This window comes from Arvicanthis niloticus, chromosome 12 (assembly GCF_011762505.2).
Source record: "Arvicanthis niloticus isolate mArvNil1 chromosome 12, mArvNil1.pat.X, whole genome shotgun sequence".
Lineage (NCBI taxonomy): Eukaryota > Metazoa > Chordata > Mammalia > Rodentia > Muridae > Arvicanthis > Arvicanthis niloticus.
In genome coordinates this window covers 35698208-35720152 of record NC_047669.1, presented here as the reverse complement: position 1 = coordinate 35720152, position 21945 = coordinate 35698208, and the positions used below count along the sequence as shown (strand labels likewise).

At 37.8% G+C, this 21945-nt stretch overlaps 1 protein-coding gene across 13 annotated transcripts in view; it reads left to right on the top strand.

Annotated features, from left to right (window-relative positions):
- The window catches only part of Bbx (BBX high mobility group box domain containing), a 239008-nt gene that overhangs the window by 49189 nt on the left and 167874 nt on the right, over positions 1-21945 (top strand). Inside the window, exon 1 of one of the 13 annotated variants that reach the window (XM_076943004.1) lies at positions 18873-19051. The exons of the other annotated variants lie outside the window; for them this stretch is intronic. The gene's annotated coding sequence lies outside the window, so the exon portion shown is untranslated. Of the gene's footprint in view, positions 1-18872; positions 19052-21945 lie in introns of those variants that run through there. 13 annotated transcript variants of the gene reach the window in all.

The window sequence follows — 21945 nt, the reverse complement described above, 5'->3', positions numbered from 1 at the left end:
TACAAGCCATTACTAAATTTAGAAAATATTATAATCACCAGGTAAGGTTCATGTGACATTCTTTTGCATGTATTCCTGGACAGCTTGAACACTTGATCCTCTTTTTCCTAGGGAATGTGACTTGTTTTTAAACTAAAATTGTCTGAATATTAGTGTCCATTTCATTTAGGAAAGGCCAGCCTGGGCAGCACAGCTAGAGCAAGTCTCTTAAAAAATCAAAATAAAAAAGTAAACAGAAGCTGTCAACCAAACATGTATCTCTGATGATCTGCCTACAGATCATTGCTGTCATTGTACTAATTTTATTGGGTAATACTATCTAATTTAAATAATTTGAATAGTCATGTAATCCTTGAGTAACATGCTATCTCAAAAGTTTGGTAAATAGTTGCTTAGCAAGGCTTTAAAATGAAATGTTGATAAATGAAGCATCTATTCAATATGGGAAGGCTGGTGCCAAGACTTCCTCATAAGTTTGACAATTTAAAGTGTGAGGAGGAATAAAAATCTTATGGGAATCAGCAAAACAAAAGTTGAGAAAAAGAATGAAGCAAACCAAATGCGTGTAATGCTATCCTCTCCACACTCCCAGTTGGCTCCCACAGCCACCTGTTGTTAGTGTGCTGCTGCTGAAGTCTCCACAGATGTCGACGGGACAGTGCAGAAGCTGTTCATGATTGTAACACTGTAATAGAACCCAGGCCTATCTAGATTGTTGTTAGCTTGGAATTTTGTGATTTTGCTCACACAAATGTTGAGTGATTTTTTTAAGTGTATTCAAGAATCAAAACACTGCCTGTATCTTTCAGAGTAATTTCCTTTTAAAAATAATTTATTTTATTTTAAATTATGCTTGTGTGGAGGGTGGGCTCGGGCTCGGGGGAGCATCAGGGTATATGTAGGTGAGTGCAGGTGCCCATGGAAGCCAGAAAGAGCATTGGATCGAGTGGAGTTGGAGCTATAGGTTGTTATGAACCTCCTCACATGGGTGCCGGGGACTGAATTCTGACCCCTACAAGAACAGTATGTGCTGTTAATCATGGAGCCATCTTTCTAGCCTCTACTTCCTTCTAACTAGAGGACAGGCTGCCTGAAATTACTCAGTGGTTGTTAATTTCAGCTTAGGGGTTCACTAAGTCTCTGTCCTTGGGACAATTCATAAGTTTTAGTGTTCTCTTGAAGTCTTTAAGTGGTCTAAGGTACGTGTATATATAACTTGTTTTTTGTTGCACATATATAAAACCCTTAATTTAAAATGATTTATAGAATTATTAACAAGGAGTGTTAATTGAACAAAATTAGACACTGAGGAAATCTGTGGTGCAAATTTACTCTGTTTTTTAGTAGTTTTAAGGTACAACTAACTATTTAAAGGATTGATCGGCCAGTTGATTTATTGATCTATCTATGCAGTTACCTGTTTTATTTTGGTTTTCATTTGTTTGTCTTTTGTATTAGCATTAGGGTCCTAAGTCTGAGGTTACAAGACAGTGACCAAACTTAACTTGTTATTTTTTTTTCCTAAAATTCCTTAAAGACATCAACAGAAGATATTTATTAATTGGTTTGTTCTTATAATGCTGTTGATTAAATTCAGGCCCTTGTGCCTGCTAGGTGCGGTGTCACAGACTTATTCCCTGCTACGTGCAGTGTGACAGACTTATTCCCTGCTAGGTGCGGTGTCACAGACTTACTCCCAACCTGAAGATACATATTTCTACAACATCTCTGAAAAGCATATGTTTGTTTCTTGTAAGCCTTATTAATTAAGCACCAGGGATGAAACCTTAAGGCCCTAGCCTGCGGTAAAGGTGAGACAGATGGACCAGTGTGGTGTTGGTTTGGGTGTGGAACACAGTGGACTTAGCTAGCTAGAGGGAGGCCTGCACTTGGCCCATATGTTTGTCTGAAAGTGTTTTGCAATGGGAAAAAAAATGATGGAAAAAACAAGAAGGAAGGGTTGGAAAGGAAAAATTGTTCCCTTGTCTTCCTAGAAGGCACTGCAGGCTTACTAGTCTTTGAGAAAATTACTCAAATTGTCTAAAGATCAGTATCATCACCTGTAAAGTGGGAAAATTGTAGTGCTTGCCTCATTGACTGCTAGTGCATAGGAATAGTGTAAGGAGTACTGAGAAAAGATGTGCAAATGGCTTTGATACTTCTTGGCACATAGCATTATCTAAGTAATTGATAATAAGATGTAGTCGTTTCAATGTAGTAATGACGAATGAAAATCAGTGCTTGAAGTGCATTGGAAGCAAAGGGAGTAAAGCAGGTAGGGACTTGAAAGGCTTAACAGTGAGTCGTGAGGAGGCACTGGGGAGACTGGGGCCATGCCCTTCCTCATCCCAAGGAAGTAAGGCTTTCAAAGAGTGGGTTACAAAAATCCCAAACTTCTGGGTTTTTCGTTTGTTTGGTTTTTGTTTTTATTCAGCCTATTTGTTTTAATGAACAATGAACGTGTGCTATTTTAAACTCTTTTGGTAAAGTGTGTGTTTTTGGTTCTGTCTGAATAAGCTCGTCATCAGTATTCCTTTGTGTGGCTAGGTAGTGTGCTGTGTAAGCAGTTATGCCGTTGCTCTGCTATAAAGAGTCACCCTTTAAGATAAACAGTATCCAGAAGCATGGCCAGGTACCTGCACTGAGCTGGAAGAGGGAGACATGGGGGGAGTAGTCAGGAAGCATGTAGGTGGGAAGGGTTTCCTGTTTCCAGGCAACAGCAAGGCGCTACAGCCGGGAGAGCAACTTGAATATAAATTCATTCAGGAGAGGGCATTTTACCACCCTGCCTTCTATTAGGGACATAGACTTGACTGTGGGAGAGAGGGTGGTGTTTAAACTTCATTTATCAGTAGTTATCTGAAGCAATTTCTCATTACCTTTTGTGTGTTGTGCTGAAAATATGGTGGGCCAGTGACTAGGTTAGAATTCTATGGTATTTTCAAAGCAGCAGCATCTACATTTGCCCTTTTTTTTTTTTTTTTTTTTTTTTTTTTTTTTTTTTCTGGAAGCACGGGGTTTCTGTGGCTTCATTTTCCTGTCAGTCTGCTTGAGAGCCTAAGATGCTCTTGGGCACTAAGCTGGCTCTTTCACTGTGTAACTCCATCTGCAGGTAGGAGGGGGAAGCGCAGCACACTGGCTCCGGAGGAGGGGCCACCTTACTCTGGGGAGCCAGCAGAGGTTCACAGGAGCAGAAGGGCACTCGCTGCTCTGCTTGTGCCATTTCCCCTCCTCATGAAATGAAAGACAGTGGTGGCAGAAGCTATTTGCAAGATGCAGCTCTCCAGTTAGGATGGTTCATTTTGAGATTTTGGAAGTAGGAGGTTATTTAAAATTTGAGACGCCCCCTTCGATGATTTTATATCTGGTGGTGTAATCTGTGGCCCCTCCAGACCCTTATTCTTTACTCCAGCCTCCTTGTTAGGGAAAGGAGAGCTCGGAGTGCAGAGTGCGTGGTCTCTTTCAGATTGCATTTCCTCTGGAGTTGGTGTGAGCTGCTTTTCTCCTAAAATCTGCTTTCCATTGTTTTATCTTACTGCTTGGGATTAAGTATTTTTCAGAATCAAAGTCAGATGAGTGGTCTTGTAAAAGGGCCCAGGCAGATCATGCGCAGATCATCCTTTGATTAGACATGGAGAGGAGAGCAGGTGCTCCCTACAGTCTTCTTGGAGCCGTGTGTGTTTATCACTCCATTATGAGCCTGCCATAGTCACTTGTCCAGTGATTTTAGGTACCTTAAAAAGACTTCCCACTTAAAGGGCTACAGAGAGCTGTGCTGCGGCTTAAGCAAACACACAAGGTCCAGGCTTTATGTAGGATCCCCTGTTGCCATGCGTGTCCAGGGATGAATCACTTCTTGAAGGGTCTAATCTGTCTCCTTATTGTCCTCTCGGGAAAGGGTCACATTATTTAAGTGTAACTTTTGAGAGCCTGGCAGGCCTTTTCAAGGAAATGTTGATAGATGCTCTGTAGTCCCTCCCATCCCAACGGACTTCTTTATGTTTCTTTCTACTTAGACACTTAACCTATGTTTAGGGTGCCTCTTTTATTACCAGAAAGAAAAAGTTAAAAGAGTAATCCTTACTATTGATACGGTTTGTTCTTCCCCAGTTTGAGCCCTGGGTCTTTAATCAGATATGCAGTTGCCCCTCCTAGTCCCTGGCCTCATTTAGTTGTTTGTATATAAGGACAGTAACAAAACCCTATTTTTGGTGAATTGAGAGTCCTTATTCTTATTTTCTGTAGGCTTTTAAACTGTTTTAGAATTGAGAGTTAACAGTCTCTGGAATATCTCTGTTGATTATATCATTGTTTATGATAGTGGATCCCCCTATAACTGGATTGCATTTGAGAAACTTATTTCTAAACACAACAGATATTAAGAAAAGAATATTTTTATGTAAACTTGGTTGCCTAAGTAGTTTTGCAGACAGTCTAGATAATTTGAATCATTTTATCAGTTCTATGTATTTATTTCATATATAGAAAATTATAAAAAGATTATTATAATAGTACATTGGAGGCCCATACTTATTTTATTTATCATTTATTTATTTACCTATGCTTGTTTAATTTTGCTTGTTAATCATAGACTATATCCTCTGAGAAATACTTGTCATGTATTTTTAGAAAAGAATAATGGGCCGGGCAGTGGAGGTGCACGCCTTTCATCCCAGCACTTGGGAAACAGAGGCAGGCGGATTTCTGAGTTCGAGGCCAGCCTGGTCTACAGAGTGAGATTCAGGACAGCCAGGACTACACAGAGAAACCCTGTCTTGAAAAACCAAAAAAAAAAAAAAAAAAAAAAGAATAATGGTGTATTATTAATAGAAATATTATCAGAATATAGTTTAGATCACCATTACAGAGTATTTCTGCATTGATAGTGGTATACATAAGATGAGCTGAAACGTTTCTGTAAGAAAAGATTCTGGAACTTAAAATTCAAAAATTGAAGCAGTAGTTATTTCTTAGGTCGTTCAGATACTAGATATTTTGTCCAGTTTTTTGATTAATAAAATATTTGTGTTGCCAAAGCATTTTAAATATTTTCCATGATTAGCAAATATTGAGCAAATTTTGAAATATTTTGAAAACAATTTGTGCAACTTTTATCTTGAGACTTTTAGCATGTTGAGTATCATGTGTGGAAGCTATCAAAACATTTTTCTGCTTTTTGTAAAGTCACTTATTCTCTATTACTTAGATGACATCTATAAGATTTACAAGTTTTAAAAATGTTGTTTCTTTTCTATAGAAGCATGGAAGTTATGTGTTTAGGGTTATAAGTGTCCTATTCTGGCAGTTAAGGGACTGTCCTTGAAAATCATAGCCATTCAGTTGCCAAACAATGCTAATTTTAAGTCAGCTTCTAGGTATGAATTCCGATCCTTATTGTGAAAGTAGTGTCTCACCTCAAGGTTGTTGGCACATAAATAAGGCTTTCTAAGTCAATGCATTGTTGCTGGCTTATAATGTACCTGGTAGTTATAATGGGTAGTATTTATGTTCCAGAAGTTTGTGCTTTAACAAATGTCTCATTAGTGTGACGGGTAAGAGGGTGGGTGTGGTTGTCAGAGCACAACTTTGTGGAGTTGTATTCCATCTGTATGTCAATTCTAAAGATCAAAGTCAGATCATCAGGTTTTTATGGGTAATCACTTAATCTGATCAGCTATTTTTCATGTTATGATTTAAAAATTTTTAACTATAAAAATAGGAGCTTAAACCTTTTAAATAATTCATAACTTATTTTTTCTGCTTCTATAAATAGGATTTAACAAAGTCTATCAGTTGTGTTCTATCTATCTATCTATCTATCAATCTATCCATCTATTCATCTATCTATCTATCCATCTATCTACCATCTATTTAACTGTACAGGTACATATGTTGTGGTTATGCATGAGAAATGGTGGTGCAGGTGTTCTGTGCTTGCTGTGTCCCTGGAAACTGCATAATGCTATTCTACAGATCTGGGCTTTAGTAGTTTTTCCATTATGATTTGATTATTTCCAAGGTTGTTAGCAGCCTAGTTGTATTATTTGCTACTAATTAGAGAACGAGGAAGCTGTGAATTACTGCATTTATGATCACAATTATAGTTAACATGAAGTTTAAGGGCCTGCTTTAAATATATAGGATTTGCTGCCTCTTATATTTGGTCATATAGAAGGTTTTCAATTTTTTGTTTTTGCTTTTTGGAGTTGTTTTGTATTTCAGATAGTTTTGAGATACACCCTCATTAACTAGGGCGTCTTAGGTTTGTTTTTTAAACGTTAAAGAGCTAGAAGGACCGTGTAGGTAAACTTTTCAACCACTTTATTTTTCAGAAAAAAAAAAACAGTGCAAGATAACTTGATATTTCAAAAAGATTGATTTTTTTCTTCTATTTTATATATGTGAGTGTTTTGCTTACGTGTGCAAGTGCAACACGTGTGCCTTGCTGCCCATGGAGGTCAGAAGAGGGTGTCAGATCTGCTGGAACTGGAGTAGAGGACAGTTGTAAGCCTCCATGTGGGTGTTAGGAATTAAACTGGTTCTTGTTCTCTGCAAGAAGAAGTGTTCTTAACTTCTGAACCACCTCTCTAGCACCATAATGAGACTTTAGAGTAATTAGTGATTCAGTTATCATTTAAAGTGCTAAGTTAGCTTTATGAGAAATATATTCTAAGTATATGTATTTTAAGTTTTCAGGGTGTGGCTCCATGGTAGAGCACTTGCCAGCACAGGTAGTCTCTGGATCAGTTGATGGGGAGGTTGGAAGATTTATCTGCTAAATAGTCTTCAGTTTTTATTTTTGGACTAATTTTTATAGGGCTGCTTTATTTAAAAACAAAGAGCCAAATATGTTATTATTCAAAATAAATTGTACTTTAAGCTGTACACAGTATCCTTTTTTGATGTAAGTCCTTCCTCCCTTTTATTAATCATAGATTCTTTTCTCATGTAATATAATTTGAATTAGTTCCCCTTCCTCTACACTGTTCCTCCCCACTTCCTTTCCTATTCCCTTTCTGTCCCTTAGAATAGGCTTCTAAGAGATAACAACAAAACATAACAAAAAATAAGATAGAATTTAAATCATCATAAGGAAGTTGGACAAGCCAAGCCAACCATAAAATAAAAAAGCCCCAAAGAGAAGGTACAAGTATCAGAGACAAACTAGTTTACACAATCAGAAGTCCCATAAAAGTACTAACTAAAAGCTATAGTATAAGTGCGGAGGGTTTGGAATCTATACACAGTGTTTTCTACGTTACCAGTTCTTCTGAACTTGATTCAAGTCATTTAGAGTTGATTTGTTTTTAACATTGAAATCAAAATTATTGAAGCAATACTATTTCTTCTTCACCAAAGATATTCTGATAAGATTATGTCTAATCCTGTGTTCTTGAAGCCAGGGACCATAACGACTAGCCTATCTTCTAGACAGGGCATTCTGTATTTAATTGTTATTAATTGCTGTTAATTTTCTTTTTGAGACAGGGTCTTGAACTCAGTATGTAGACATCTAAATTGGCCTTCAGTTACCAGAGATCCGCCTGTCTCTACCTCCTGTTTGTGCTACCATACCTAGCATTAGTTCTTAATAATTTTAATTAAAATTTCCATAAATGCTCATAAGGAAAGTAATAGAGCAGTAAGAAGGTTATGGATTCTGAGTATGTTCAAGGGATTGCAGATTCTGTTTTCAAGGCTGAGTAAGTTTGAGAACCAGTGTTTTTGGAAGCTTGTGGTAACTAATCCATATGCAAGGAATGATAGATTTGTATTTTCTTATTTGTATTTTCAGAGAGTTTTGTCATCCTGCTGTGTTTAAAATATATTCACATCTAAATTTTATAAAGTAATCTAAAAACAGAAATTGAATTACTTTTGATAAGCTTTTAAGAATTGGTATATATTAGGGGGCTGGGGTGATAGGTCCGTGGTTAAAAGTACCTGCTATTCTAGAGGACCCGAGTTCAGTTCCTGTACCCACATCTGGCATCTCACAACTTCCTGTAATTTCAGCTGCAGGGTATCTTATGCCCTCTTGTGGCCATTGTGGGGACTGCTCTCAAGTGTCACACACAGCCATACATAGTTTTTAAAAACTGCCAAATCATTTAGTTACATATTGGAAAGATTTGGATTTTCTTATAATTTTAGATAATCTACACTAGAAATTGATTTTCTCACAACTCTTAAAAGTCTGAGGTTTTTATCTTGTTGAATTCTGTTTTGGTTGCTGTCCCAAAGCAGAACCTGTCTCCATAGATACAGAGGTCAGTAGCAGCTTGACTTTACCTATGGGTACTTGAGTGAGAAAATAGGGGAATTATGGCTTCACTTCAGATGGGACCACTGTTCCTAGTCCAGAGCCATACAGAAGCCCAAGGCTCTTGCTGATAACAGTCTAACTGGGGAAAGCAAAATTTACAGATGAAAGCTTTAATCACAGTTTGAGGCTTGCTTCCCCTCCTCTCACTTCCTTCTTTCTGTCTGTCCTCCCTCTCTCCCTACCCACTTCCCTCCCTCCCTCCCTCCCTTCATCATTATACTTTCCCTGGTTAAATAATAACTAAAATGTATCTATTATATGCAGGCTTTGGACTTGGAATCCCTACTTTCTGTGATTCACAGTTTTACAAAATAAATTTGCAGAAAGCCAGCCAACAGAACAGAAATTACCTTGTTTTCACAATGCACGTCACTGACAGGAATTATCTTTGCATTTTTTTTTCACTCGTTTATCTTTTTCTTCCAATGAAGTCAGAATCACTGTCTGCTTTGTCCTCTTTTCTAGTGACTAGAACTGTAATTGTTACACAGTAGGTTTTAAATAAGGAACTGTGGCAGAATTAGAATGAATGAATGATGGTTGATTGTTCTTATGAGTCTTGGGGGGGTGGGGGTGGGGGTGGGGGTGGGGGTGGGGGCTGTGAGCCAGATCTCTAAAGTTTGAGGCTGGGGAGGTAGAGGGAAGTAAGAACACAATGAACATTTGGGTTGGCAGTTGTGTATAGGCTTGTTCGAAAGGGAAGGGAAGGGTCCTGAAGAATCAGGGTGGGAGTTAGTGCAAGATCAGTCGGAAAACCTGGGTGATAGCCATTTTAGCCTGGAAGAGAGGGAGTAATGTATGGGGTTATTCAGAGAAGCAATATAAAATTAGGTATTTGAGGTTCAAAATTCCAGTTTGCCCCTTGTAAGCTAAGTAACTTTGTTAAATAAAGCGTTGTTTCTCTCTGCCCATTCCTAGTTCTCTCCTTCTCCCCCCCCCCCCCGTCTCGATGCTCTTCCTTTATCACAAACACTATTTAATAGAGCTGTATATAGCCATCACCTCAAGGTACTTTACTGATCAACACCACAGTGAATGGAGAACAACACTGTATGCCTTTGGCTCATACAGATTATGACATGAATACATTAACTCACACTACACATCATTGTATGACCCAAACATTTGTGGCATATATTTTGTATGTTTTGATATCTTCATGATGTGTGTAATGTGCTAGTTAAAAAAATTTTGATCACTACTGTCCACTCAGGAGAGTTTTTCATACTCATGGTCCTCATATAAAGAAAATGGTGGTTCTGATTTTTCTACTCTACAGAGTGTTGCCTGTTCAAGATGCTTCTATGTAACATAACTCTCTTCAATGCTAGGTGTGAGTTCTCCATATGTTTTATGGTATAGTAGCCTCAAACTATCTGTGGCTAAGGAGCACATAAAATAGGGTTATTAGAATGAACCAAATTTTATTTTATCTTTTAATTTGTTTTAATTAATCATTCCCTTCGTTTACATCTCAAATGATATCCCACTTCCTGGTTATCCCTCCACCAACTCAATTCTCTTTTAAAATACATATGTCTTTTGTTCAGTCATGATTACTTTAATTAATAGTTTTAATAATATAAGAAAATCATAGTTATCTTTCTAAAACCAACATAAAATTTTAAAAGGATAGGGTAACAACTAAACACACCATGATAAAGGCCAAACTCCGGCTGTGTGCTAGGGTTTGGGCTTAGCAGGATAAAACACCAAGGGTCAAAATTTTCAGTAGCGATGTGACTGTGGGCCATAGTTATTTTAATAAGAAATTATGTATCTACCAGTAAACACTTATGAGTATAAAACCCCAAGTTCAGGAAATTATGTACAATTACTGATACTATAAAATCTCAATAAGATAAAAAATAGTCAATTAGGGATGATATATTTCACCTGCGCCACTATCTAGAGTCTTATAAAACAACCGAGAAAACAGTTACTTGCTAAAAGAAATAATTAGAGAACAATTGAAGTCAATGGAGTTAAATTCTAGTTCGGAATTTTCTTTGAGTTTTCTGCTTCTGGATCCAGTGGTTTTTCTTTTGCTTCCAGATTGCCTTATTGATCGGGTTCCCTTTTCTTTCAGCCAATTATTTGAAAGTAAAAACATAATGGAATGGCAGGATAGGAGCTAACCTGTTTTTCTAACAGAGGACCTCCGTTCAGTTCCCAGCACTCCTGAGGTGACTCACAACCACTCTTGACTTAAGTTTGGGGGGATCCAAATCCCTCTTTTGAACATTGTGGGATTCATGTGGTGCATATGTGTACCTGTAGCAAAAACACTTGTGCACATAAATAAAATAAATAAATTTGAGAAATAAAAACGCAATGCACACGATAGCACACGACTCACGTTTCCCAGCTGCGTCCAGTTTAAGAGCGTTGGTTTAAATGTTCAGACGGTTTCCTGTGGCATGCAAAGCACAGAGGAACCTAGGACTTGATGTGGTTTTTGAGTATCGCCACCTATCAGTGCATTTTCAAGGTTTCAGACATGGGGGCTAAGGATATAGCACAAGGTGTTGATCCCACTACTGAGAGAGAGAGAGAGAGAGAGAGAGAGAGAGAGAGAGAGAGAGAGAGAGACTCAGAAGTGAAATTTAATTTGCTGCTCTGGAAATGCATTAGAGAGAACGATTGTCCTTTTGTTCAGTTACAGAAATATGTCAGAATTTCTGAACCTGTTTTGAGAATTTTGCCTTTTCTAATTACAGTTAAGGGACACAGGTGTATTTAGAGAAAGAACAGAACTTAGGGAAAGGAATTTTTTGTGTGAAAGTGTGATTTTCACAGTTGGCTAGCAATTTTGGTTTATATGCTATGAATTTTGGTTAGTTCCTTTATGCCTTTATTTTATTGCTTTTTAAAAATCTCATTTTTGGGGTTCATCTATCCCGGTTTAATCCTATTCTCTTCCCCCACGCCCCCAGGATAGATGCCGTCACATGTATAATGCAGAATGAGCCTTTGTTAACATTTGTGAAAGCATTTTCACAAGGAACTGTTCCATGGGCTTTGTCAATAAATTAGACCTACTTAAATATGAAGATTTTAAAAATTAAATAATTACTATAATACTGAGATGCCTTATAGCATGGCTAAATGAGAATTTTTAATGTGCATTTACATACTTGGGCCCATCTGACTCCCGCCTTGAGCTTTTTCCTGTCTTGCTCTGCATCTTTCTTTATATTGTGTTGAAGTTTAAACACTGCTCAGAGGCCTAGCCTCCCTCCTTAGAGAGCTTCCATCTTGTGGCCTTTCTGTCTCATATCTTGAAGCTTACTGACTCATCATTTATTTCATCACCAAAAGCTATGTCACGGGCCTGTGCCCAATATGTAGATTAGGGCAGATCACGGTGAGTAAACTGTTTTGTAGTGTTGGGGGCAGGGATGCCACTCTGCAGTGACAGCACAGTCTGCCTGGTTCAATATCTCCGGAAACTTAGCTGCTGACCTTTCATGACCTTATTTCCCTAACACAATTCAAAATACCACCTGCTTTCAGGCATTACCCACTCTCAGGAATCAGCCAGTTTCCCAAAGGTTAATGACATCCCTGATGGACCACCCATCCAGTTTTAAAGAGGAAATTACATACTAAGTACAGAACCACATCAGTACTTTTCTCATTGGTGCTTTATCTAAAGAAAGACTTAAGATTTATCTTTTACTATGATATCCATCTAAAGGAAAAAATTAGAACAGTTCTTGAAAACTCCCTTGACATTTTTCATAGGATGGGAAAGAAAGTCACAGAATGATGATGATGATGATGATATCAAACCACATTTAGAGAATTCAAGAGAACAGTATGAGTCCATTAAAAGAATATACACTGAAAAATGTAAAAGCCTTCGGTTACTCACACAGTTAATTAATGTGGTTGGTGAGAAGGAAGAATCATTTTAGAAATCTGCACACTTCCCTGCTCCCTGCATAGTGTTGACACATATTTTGATGACTTTCTGGCATGTTAAAAGCACCCGATTTGGAGTAAGAAGACCTAGTTACAGTTTTAACTTACAGCTTAAATGTTGATTCACCTTTGTGGCTCTTTCTTGTTTTTTTTTATTTGTAAAGCAGGAGTAATAGTGACCTTGGTGGTTTTCTCTGAAGTGAATGTATCTGTAAGATATGTTTGCTGAATTTCTTTTGGTAAATATTTGGATATTGTGGATGAATTTTGCGTGTTGCTATAACAAGAAAGGCTTTGCTAAAAGACTTCAGTTGTAACTTTCAAATAATAAACTTTGCAGAAATAAAAAATGTGGAAGGAAGTATTTTACTTGGAAAAATTATCAGATAAAAACAACACACAGGCAAACAAGAAGATTGCTCGTCTTGGGAGGCATGGGGTCCTGCGAACTTGATCTCCAGAACCCATGCACGTGGTGCCACTGACAAAGCTTGGATAGGTAGAGATAAGCAGGCCTTCAGGGTTTCCTGCTCATCCAGCCTACCCTGCTTGGGAGTTCAAGCCAATGATAGAATAAATTTCATAAAACATGGTGGGCATTCCAAGGAACATCTTAGGTTGTTCTCTGGCCTCCATAGAAATGTACTCATACACGTGCACACAGACATGTAATACCTGTACACAAACAAAGTATGTACAAATAAACCATACATGTACTCTGGCTTGGGACAATGTTCTTATATCAGATATAATTTATTTATTTTGTAGAAAATATAAAAATAAGCTGTTAATACTGGTACCAGCTTACAAGCAAGAAAAGGCTTATTTCAAAATGTCTAATAATAAAAGGAATGTCTCACTGAGGCAGAACAACAAAAGTGAAAGGGAATTGTGTGTGCGGTGATGGAATTTGTAACTTTCCATTGAATTAGTGCAAGTTAGTCTTTATAATAATTTTGATACCAAAAATGTCATGTGAAAAATTTTTACTTCATGAATGTAATTTAGTTTATTATTAGATGTTCCTATAGCTTATATTGAGAATAAATTAATCCATTAGTTTAATATGACTTGTGTATTTGTTAAATCTGAAAGACTCTAAGGCCAAAAATGTAACTGATTACTTTTTTTGTATTTTAAAAAAAAAAAAGGTGTATTATGATCATCATAAAGTGTCATGGCTATGGATGAGTGGTGGGGCATCTGCTTAGCCTGCCTAGCATTCTGGGTCTAATCCCTGTGGCATGAGTGAGTGCACGTGCACGTACACACACACACACACACACACACACACACACACACACACACGATAAAATTTCTGAGGTAGTTGATACGTTCTTATTGATCATGACTCCATGCTGTATCTTTGGTCTGAAAACTGAATACTAGACTGAACACTCAGGTAAATAAACTCTGAAATATCAAATTAAGGGGGTGTCCCTTTTAACTTTCCAAACCACTTGACAGTGAACAGTCAGGAATCTACTAAGCCTCATTCATTTGTAGTGATCTAAGCTAAGACTTTGTGAGTAGTTTCAGTGGCAAAGGAAATCTTGAAACTTTGATTTGGAAAGTACTCTTAAAACCTTTTCAGCCATTTTGATTCTGAATTAAGTGAGAGCCACACGTGGACTAGGTACTTACATTTTATGTATGTGTGTGTCATGGGTCCTACTTGGTAGAACAAATGCAGAAACCAAAACTGAGTCACAGATGCGGCCATCAGTGGTCTAACTGATTATGTGCCTGTATACAGTATATAGCCTGACTTTTTCTAAACCTGGTAGGCAAAAGAAAATCAAAAAAGGATATAGGTTAAATAGAAGTTATAGAGAAAAATAATGCGGATTAAAAGCCCAATCAGATATTTAAAGCAACACAGGAACATTTTACATGAATGTGTATAAGATTTGCCAGAGAACTATATTCTCAGTTCAGCAGTTGAGGGGCATCTTGATATCCTGATACTTGAAGATGTAAATGCTTCTTGTCATGCTTGTACCATTATCAATGATAGTTGATAAAAATGGTCACTTACCCCCCACACAGGCTCAGATAGCACTTATTAAGTAGGCAAGATTATCTATCACACATGTTGGCTTTGCCAGCTTTCCTTTTATTCTTTAGGCACCTTATATAATTTGATATTTAGTTCCCCTTTCTCTCCTGGCATTGAATTCTTGGTATCAAGCCTTTATTTAGTTCCTCCATTCTGCTGCATATTGTTTTTCTTCTAGGGACCAGACTGGTTTTTGATTTCTCCGAAGCCATTACTCTTGTTATTCTCAGTCCAAGAATGTCTCCTTTATGGTGTTACTGGGTGCTTCTTAGACGTGAGATATTCAAGGTAACTACAAAAACCTAGATGATAGAGATCAGATGCAGACGATGATGATGATGGTGAAGCCAAAGTGATCAGTAATGTTGTGATTATTTCCAGAGCCCATGGTTTTGACTAGGAGTTTCATAGTCATGTTACTTAGCATCGGCATCTTCTTTTTCGCATGACACTATGGCCTAGATGAATTGGACACTGTCTTAAACAATGTCTTTCTTTATTGATAAAAGAAGACTAAAAAATCAAAATTATATACAAAAGAATTATGGGAGATATTAAATGAATAAAGGCAATGTTACATTGTAAGATGATGATAATGACTTAGGAAACTCGAACTGGTAATTGTTGTGACATACTAAGAACAGTATGTCCTTGATCCCTTGCAAGTACTGTTTATTATTGTTTGTGGATGAGGTAATTGAAGTTTGAGAAAATTATATAACCTGCCCTCAGTTCAATTTTCTGGATTCAAATCCAGATCTGTGTAAGTACAGAATGCCTGCTCTTGACTAAAGCAAGATGCCTCACAGGTGGGCAGGACTCTCGCTCCCTGTCCTTGCTGCTGTTTTAGTGGAGCCAGGGCTGATACTCAAGAACTCTGCTGGCCTGCCTGCAGCTTGCAGTCAAGTTCTAGTATTCATCTTCTGATTTATAAACCTGAGCAATTCTCTTAAGTATGTATGAGGCTTAGATTTGTAGTCAGTACCTGGAAATGATGTTAGTATTTTACAGTGTATAATAATAGTAGACATATTATAATCCATGAGAATAGAGGACTTAGTTTACAATATGGGTACTTAAAACACAAGTACAGTTAACTTTCAAGGACTTTGTTTTCCAGCTGATGTTACTTGAATTTGACTTGCTATTTCTTAAAACTCAAAGACTTATTTGGTGCTTCCCTTTATTTTTGAGAGCTCAAGGGCTAAGCTTGGAGCTTGGAAACCTCAAGTCCAAAAAGGAACAATAAGCAAAAACATTTAGTGAGTAGATGATTAATAAAAGTAAAAAGGGTTTGTAGGAATGATTGAGATGCGAATGGATTTGGTATTAAAATAAACCAGCATCATGGATTTAAAATATATTGTGCTTTCTTGAGAAACAGTTCTAGCAGAGCAGATTGAGGTGTGGCTGGAACATGTATAGTTAACATTTTATGCGTTGTAATGTACAACATCGTGTACATTATTCAGTAGTTGGTATCATTGATTTGGAACCTGTATGACCTCTGGAAATAAGTGCCACAAACTTGATGTGTTTTATGGATGTCACATTACTTAATCTGTTTTTACTAGGATTAAAGAGATCTATCTCACTTTTGGCTGACTTTCATACCTACAACAGTTAGAATGGGGGGAGAATTCATGGAGAATTCATTGATGAGGAGTGATAGGAAGAGCCTGACCAAAAGGGGAAACACTCGTACTGTGTAGTTTGAAATAGAATCTTCAAGAAATAGAATCGTCAAGCGAAGTACAGTCATATCTATAACTCACCTTGTTTTGTGAGATCATTTAAGAAGTTATTAACTTTTTTTCAGAGTGAAGTTTGTTAGAGGTCTGTTCCTGTCCCTGTCTTTTGGAGTTTGCAGTGTAAGCAGGAACTAGCAGCCGGGAACAGGAGCCAGGGATTAAGCTCCTGCTGCCTGGGGTTCCACTTTCCTCAGCCTCCTGGTAGAAATGCAGAGTTCCTCAAAAGGAGGCTCCTGGTTGGGGGACATGAATACTCAGCAGGATTGGTGCTACTGATAATTGCCTGGGAAACACCAGGGAAGGTTAAATTATGGTGATGAAAGCAAGTCTCCTATTGGAAAGATTTTCATGCAGAATAGTTTAAAGCTAGGAAACAAGAACAGTATTCAAAGGTCTAGGTTGTTGTGTTTGCTTTTGTTTTTGTTTGTCCTGTTTTTGTTCCTTTCCAAGAAGTATTAGGGATTAGGAAGAAGTGATAGACCAAAATGATGTTCATCGTTGCACTGGTAAAAGAGTTTGGAAAATAGAGTCATTCTTTCAAAAAATTTATGTTTAAATTCCTTGTTGATGTCATATTTGTTTTTGTTTTATAAATACTGGATATCTCAGTAAGATGGGTTCATTTCCTGCTTAAATATATTTATTTATTTTAGTCAAACACTGTAGCTTAGTTGTTTTACTATATCCATTTACTAGGTATCCCGTGGTCGTTTGAAATCTTACAGTTTATTCTTGTGCTTAAACTCTTTATTGTATTTTTTCTCACTGGATTTTACCTTACTATTACTATGTTTTAAAGTTTATTATGGAATACTTCATTATACTTCTGTGATAAAATTTCTAATTTTATAAGACCATATGGCTCTTGTTTAAAAACCTATTAAAGTGATCATAATGATATGCATTAAATCAAGATTTTTTAAAATATTAGAAGTAAAATACTTTAATTAAGATGTATTTTTAATGAAATACATTATTAGTGGTTTTTATAATTGATGGATTCATATTATATCATTCATATCATATTCATATTATCTTCATCTCCTCTAATGCATACAATGTGAAATTTTGTTTACATAGATAGATGTATCTTGAAGAGAATGAGAATATTTTGGGGGAGAATTTGGGCTATATTCATGAACATAGTGATCTATCAGTTAAAAATATCTTTAATGATTTATCAGCGGATGATTCAATTGATTGTCCTCCAGTTTTAAGTTATGAGCTGGCAAAGCTACTGAGGTTGCAGAATGAGCAGTTTAGGGCCTTTCATGGTCCACCGGCAATACCAGTTGTCCCCTGTGTCCTGTCAGGAGGTTGGGTGATTTTCCCCACTCTCCTCACTTAAGTTTTTTAGATGTGAGATGTGTGCTCTAATTGTGTAAAATGGGAAAGTGTGGCTAGAGAGGAAGGTAGGAAAAGCTACCATCCTGTAGGAGCAACTAAAGGTTGGCTAGCTTTAGGGAAGGGGGTTCAGAGTGGTCTGGGAGGCCTTGTAATGTCCTTGTGCCTTTCACCTCCGGAAGTCAAGTACTGACAGGAGTTTGCATATTCCCTTTTGAAGGTTGTTGTGCTGGTAACCATGTGTTATGGACAACACATTATCTATCTATATCTCATGCCTATCATCTATGTCTATGTATACCTTACCTAATTTTTGGTGTGTCCTTTAAATTTGAACAACAGTGCTGACTGGCCCAGGTAAATAATAAATGTTATCTTAGAGTAGTATCATGGGTCTTAGTTGCTTCCTTCCACACATCTGTGTAAAGTTGTCCTTTCTTGAGCCTAATTCTGTATAAATTTCTAACATTAGGATCCACTTGAACTCTGTTCCTCCAGTATATATCTTGTTAGTCCTATTCACATGTCTAGTACCTTGGCAAAACATATTTTCAGTAGCTTAATATAAGGAATTATTTATAACTTTGTAAGTAAACAGCCACAAATTACTTTTTGGCTCCTGCCTTAGTTTTTTTCTTTTTTTTTGGGGGGGGGGGTGTCAATTCATAAAATTCCTATTGTTCAAGAGATCTCTGATACTTGTATTCTTACAAGGACGGACACCACAGGTTAGGCCAGTAGGCCCCAGGTTAGAGGTGGTAAGAGGAATGTAGACCTGTGAGTCTCTGACGCCATTATTGCATGCTGTGCTACCTCATATCTGCTGCCTTTGGCTAAATTGCATTCCTTACCTCGGTCTTGCTTAATATCCTTTATCCTGTGGACTGGCTAGCTTTGGGCTATTCAGCATTATTTTTAAAATAGAAAAGCATTTATTTTTCTTCAAGGAGTTTTTTTTAAAACAAACAAACAAAATACTCCTTATTCTCTGCTGAATACTTTCTGCTACCCTATAGCCCAGGGCTGGGAAAGCCTAGGGACCTTAAGCTCCTGGGCGGTGGTGGGAGGGCGAGGGGGAGGGGATAGTCACAGGTCAGAGTAGAGGTGGATTGGTAGAGCTGGGGCTGGTGGGAGTGGGGAACTTACATCATTTCCCTGCAACTGGAGGCCCTACTTTTCCCTGTGTAATAATTCACTAGATTGACAGAGATTCGTAAAAGAAAGAAAAGGAACGACAGGCCTGATGCTCCTGTTCATAAATCCGTGCTATTAGATGAAACTGTCAATAACTAACTAGAAGCTGCCAGGACTGTCTGTGCTGCGCTCTCCTCAGCTCAGTTCCTTTCTGCTCCGCCCCATCCCTGCTTTCTCTGCTGTTCAGATCAGCTTCCTGCTTCTCTGAAAGCTGTTCTTCAGAGCTGGTCTGACTTCACCGAAAGCATTATATTTGAAAGACTAAGGCAGGTTTTCTGAAAGTATTGTTGATTTGGTTTTCTTTGGGGGGTGGAAAGTGAGGAAAAGACTTCTTAGAAAAGAAAGAGGGCAGGCTGAAAAAAGCAAAACCATCATGAATTGTGTTGTCACATCGTGCCGGTGTCACAACCAGCTCAGTAGACTGCTGCACTGAAAACATTTCTGTGAGAGGTATGTGCTTGGAGAACGAAAGGTGACTGACTGTTGGCTGCGGAGAGAACTGCCCGTCCAGCAGCTGTTAGATAGCTGTACGATTGTAATTCTTCTGTTCTGATATGGAAAGGGCAAGCATTACTTTAAACCTAATGCAGTTAACTAGCTTAATTGTTAAAAAAAATAATTGTTAAGTCTGTGTGTTCTGTCCCCACATCAGAACTCCCACAGCCCCAGCCTGCCTGGGTCTGGTGAAATCCAAGGTGTTATTCCAGACTCTTTTGGTGGCGATTGTCAGTAAACAAGATGATGGTCTTTAATACCTGTCTCATTATTTATGAACCACATGACAAAGATTAATGAGAGAGACTTCGAGTGGCCTGGAAGAAGCTTGAGACTCATTAGGAGCTTTCTGGGCTGGCAGATGGCAGAAGTGAAGGAAATGGTTGGTGCTTTACCATAATCTAAAGTGGGAGCTTTAAAGTTTAGAGGGTGTATTACACGGTGATGGAAAAATCTGGGAGTCACTAAAATCCAGAAGCATAGCCCATGACCAATGATGCCTGCCCAGAACGTTTTGAATACACATAGCTGTGTCTTTTCCAGGGCGATCATAATGTTTTCATTCAGTAGTCAGGAACAACGGTTATGAATAACAATATAACCATTACTGAAGGAATTGTGGGGCATTTTACTACTTAAAATCAGGATATTTTATTACAGGAAAGTTTATAAAATATCAAAATTAGGAAAATATACAATATTTTATTTCATTCATGATTAGATGAGCTACTAGTGGCAGAGCCCATAAAACTATGAAGTATTTGACGTTTGCTTTTCATTATTTTTGTCCTGGAAGAAACTAGGATTCTTGAATGCTGGCATTTTTTTCAGTTAGTAACATTTTAAAATGAAGTTACTGTTGTTTCTGAATGATGGTGTGCATACTCTTGCACACCATTCGCACAGAAATCTTGACACTTATTTTCATGAAGAGATGGTAAGTATCGTAACCCACCGTAAGTTCTATCGCCTAGGGGACTATTCTTTCCTTTAAAGGAAATTTAACTTCTCATATTTACAAATATTTACAAAGAGCAAATGAATCTTCATGCTCATGGAAGATAATGCTGAATTTGGCAAGCTAAATTTGTAAAAAGGTTGAGGCGCTTTCTGGGTTGTTAATCAGTGGTAGGAAACTTGTGGTTCAGTTCCTATCACCACAGAAGAATGTGAATGAATGGTTCTAGCTCAGAAAAGATGCAGGAGCTAAATCTAATTCATATTCCTGAAGAGGAATCCCCCTACACCATGCACTGTCAGGTGAGCATACTGTGGTCATTTCTATATACAGCTGCATGTTAGAAACCCAAGCAGAGATGTTATTACCTACGATCACTCATTCTTTTCTCCCATAGGTTTTCATTTAATTGATTGGATTAATTTAATTGATTGATTGGATTGATTTAATTGATAGTTTTGAAATCATTTCCTCTTATTTCTAATGTAGTCAGAGTTTTTAACAGTTGCAAAAAATATCCAGGTTTTGATTCATTTTGCATGTTGTCCTTGTGGTCACCAGATCTGCTTTGGCATGTGCTCTCTCAGGTCTGAACTCTGTCTCACACAGCCCATCAGGTATTCAACAGTATTTCCTTCCCAGGGCTTAACTTCTTTAGGCGAGATATTCCTTGCTCTGGCAGTCTTTAGAATTCCGTCACCATTTTGATGACTCACCTTCTGGGAATTGGCCTTATATGTCACTATCACTCTTAGATAAATAGGATGGTTGGTCTAGGACTGAAGTGTCCTTTTGCCTAGCTGTGTGGTATCTAGCACAGAATGCAAAGAATGTAGAGATAGAGCAGTGGATAGCCTCTAGTTTTAAACCATCTACTTGGGTTTTAGTGGTTAAGTTGACCTTGACACTTTGACTGCATAAAGTCAGCTAAGGTTCGTAGTTCCTTTCCACATGATTAAATTAGTCCTCTTCTACTCCGTGCTTATAGGTTTTCCTTTTTATTGTAGTTTTAGGATTTACAACTATGAAACAAAGTGGAAGAAACCCAATGGATTAGATACTCTACACATGAAGAGTAACATAGCTGAAATCAGTGTCAGATTTTTCTTTTGCTGAGTGTGAATTTTTGTTGTTTTATGAGATAGGGTCAAGGTGAGCTTGTTGATCCTCCTGCCTCACCCTCCCAGGTGGTGCTGGGATTACACAAGTCCACCATCACTCATTTTTTAAAGAGTGATCTGTGGAATCATTTGGGTTTACAGTTAGTTTATCTTGCTCATTGAGCCCATCTCTCCAGTGATTCTTTCAATTCATTACTCAAAGCTTGCAATTCATAGCTAAGATTCCATTTGACTTAGCAACTTGTCACAATGTCCACATCCAGTATTTCATCAAATGTTTATCTAGAAATAGATATATTCTATCCAGAACATTCTACTGGACTACTGGCTTAGCATGAAATATCAAAAGGAAATGCATTTATCGTAACACTTTCTTGAAAAATTCTATTACATTTATTTATGTGTGTGTGTGTGTGTGTGTGTGTGTGTGTGTGTGTGTGTGTGTGTGTGTATTTGCCTGTATATACACTTGCCATGGCTTGTGTGTATACATGAGAGGATAACTTTTGTGAGTTAGTTTTCTCCTTTCACCATGTTGATCCCTCAGTCAAACTCAGGACATTGGGCTTAGAAGGCTTTTACCCTGTGAGCTATCTCACTGCCTCTGTAAAACACACTTGATGAAAATAGAAGGAAACATTTTGTCAAAGAACAGTGACTTATGTAAGGTCACACTGTTGGCCACTGCAGGGCCAGCTTGCTGCACTCTGCAGCGTTGCTCGTGGGCAGCTCCATTGCCAGTGCAGCTCATCAGGGGAGAATGGCCGGGA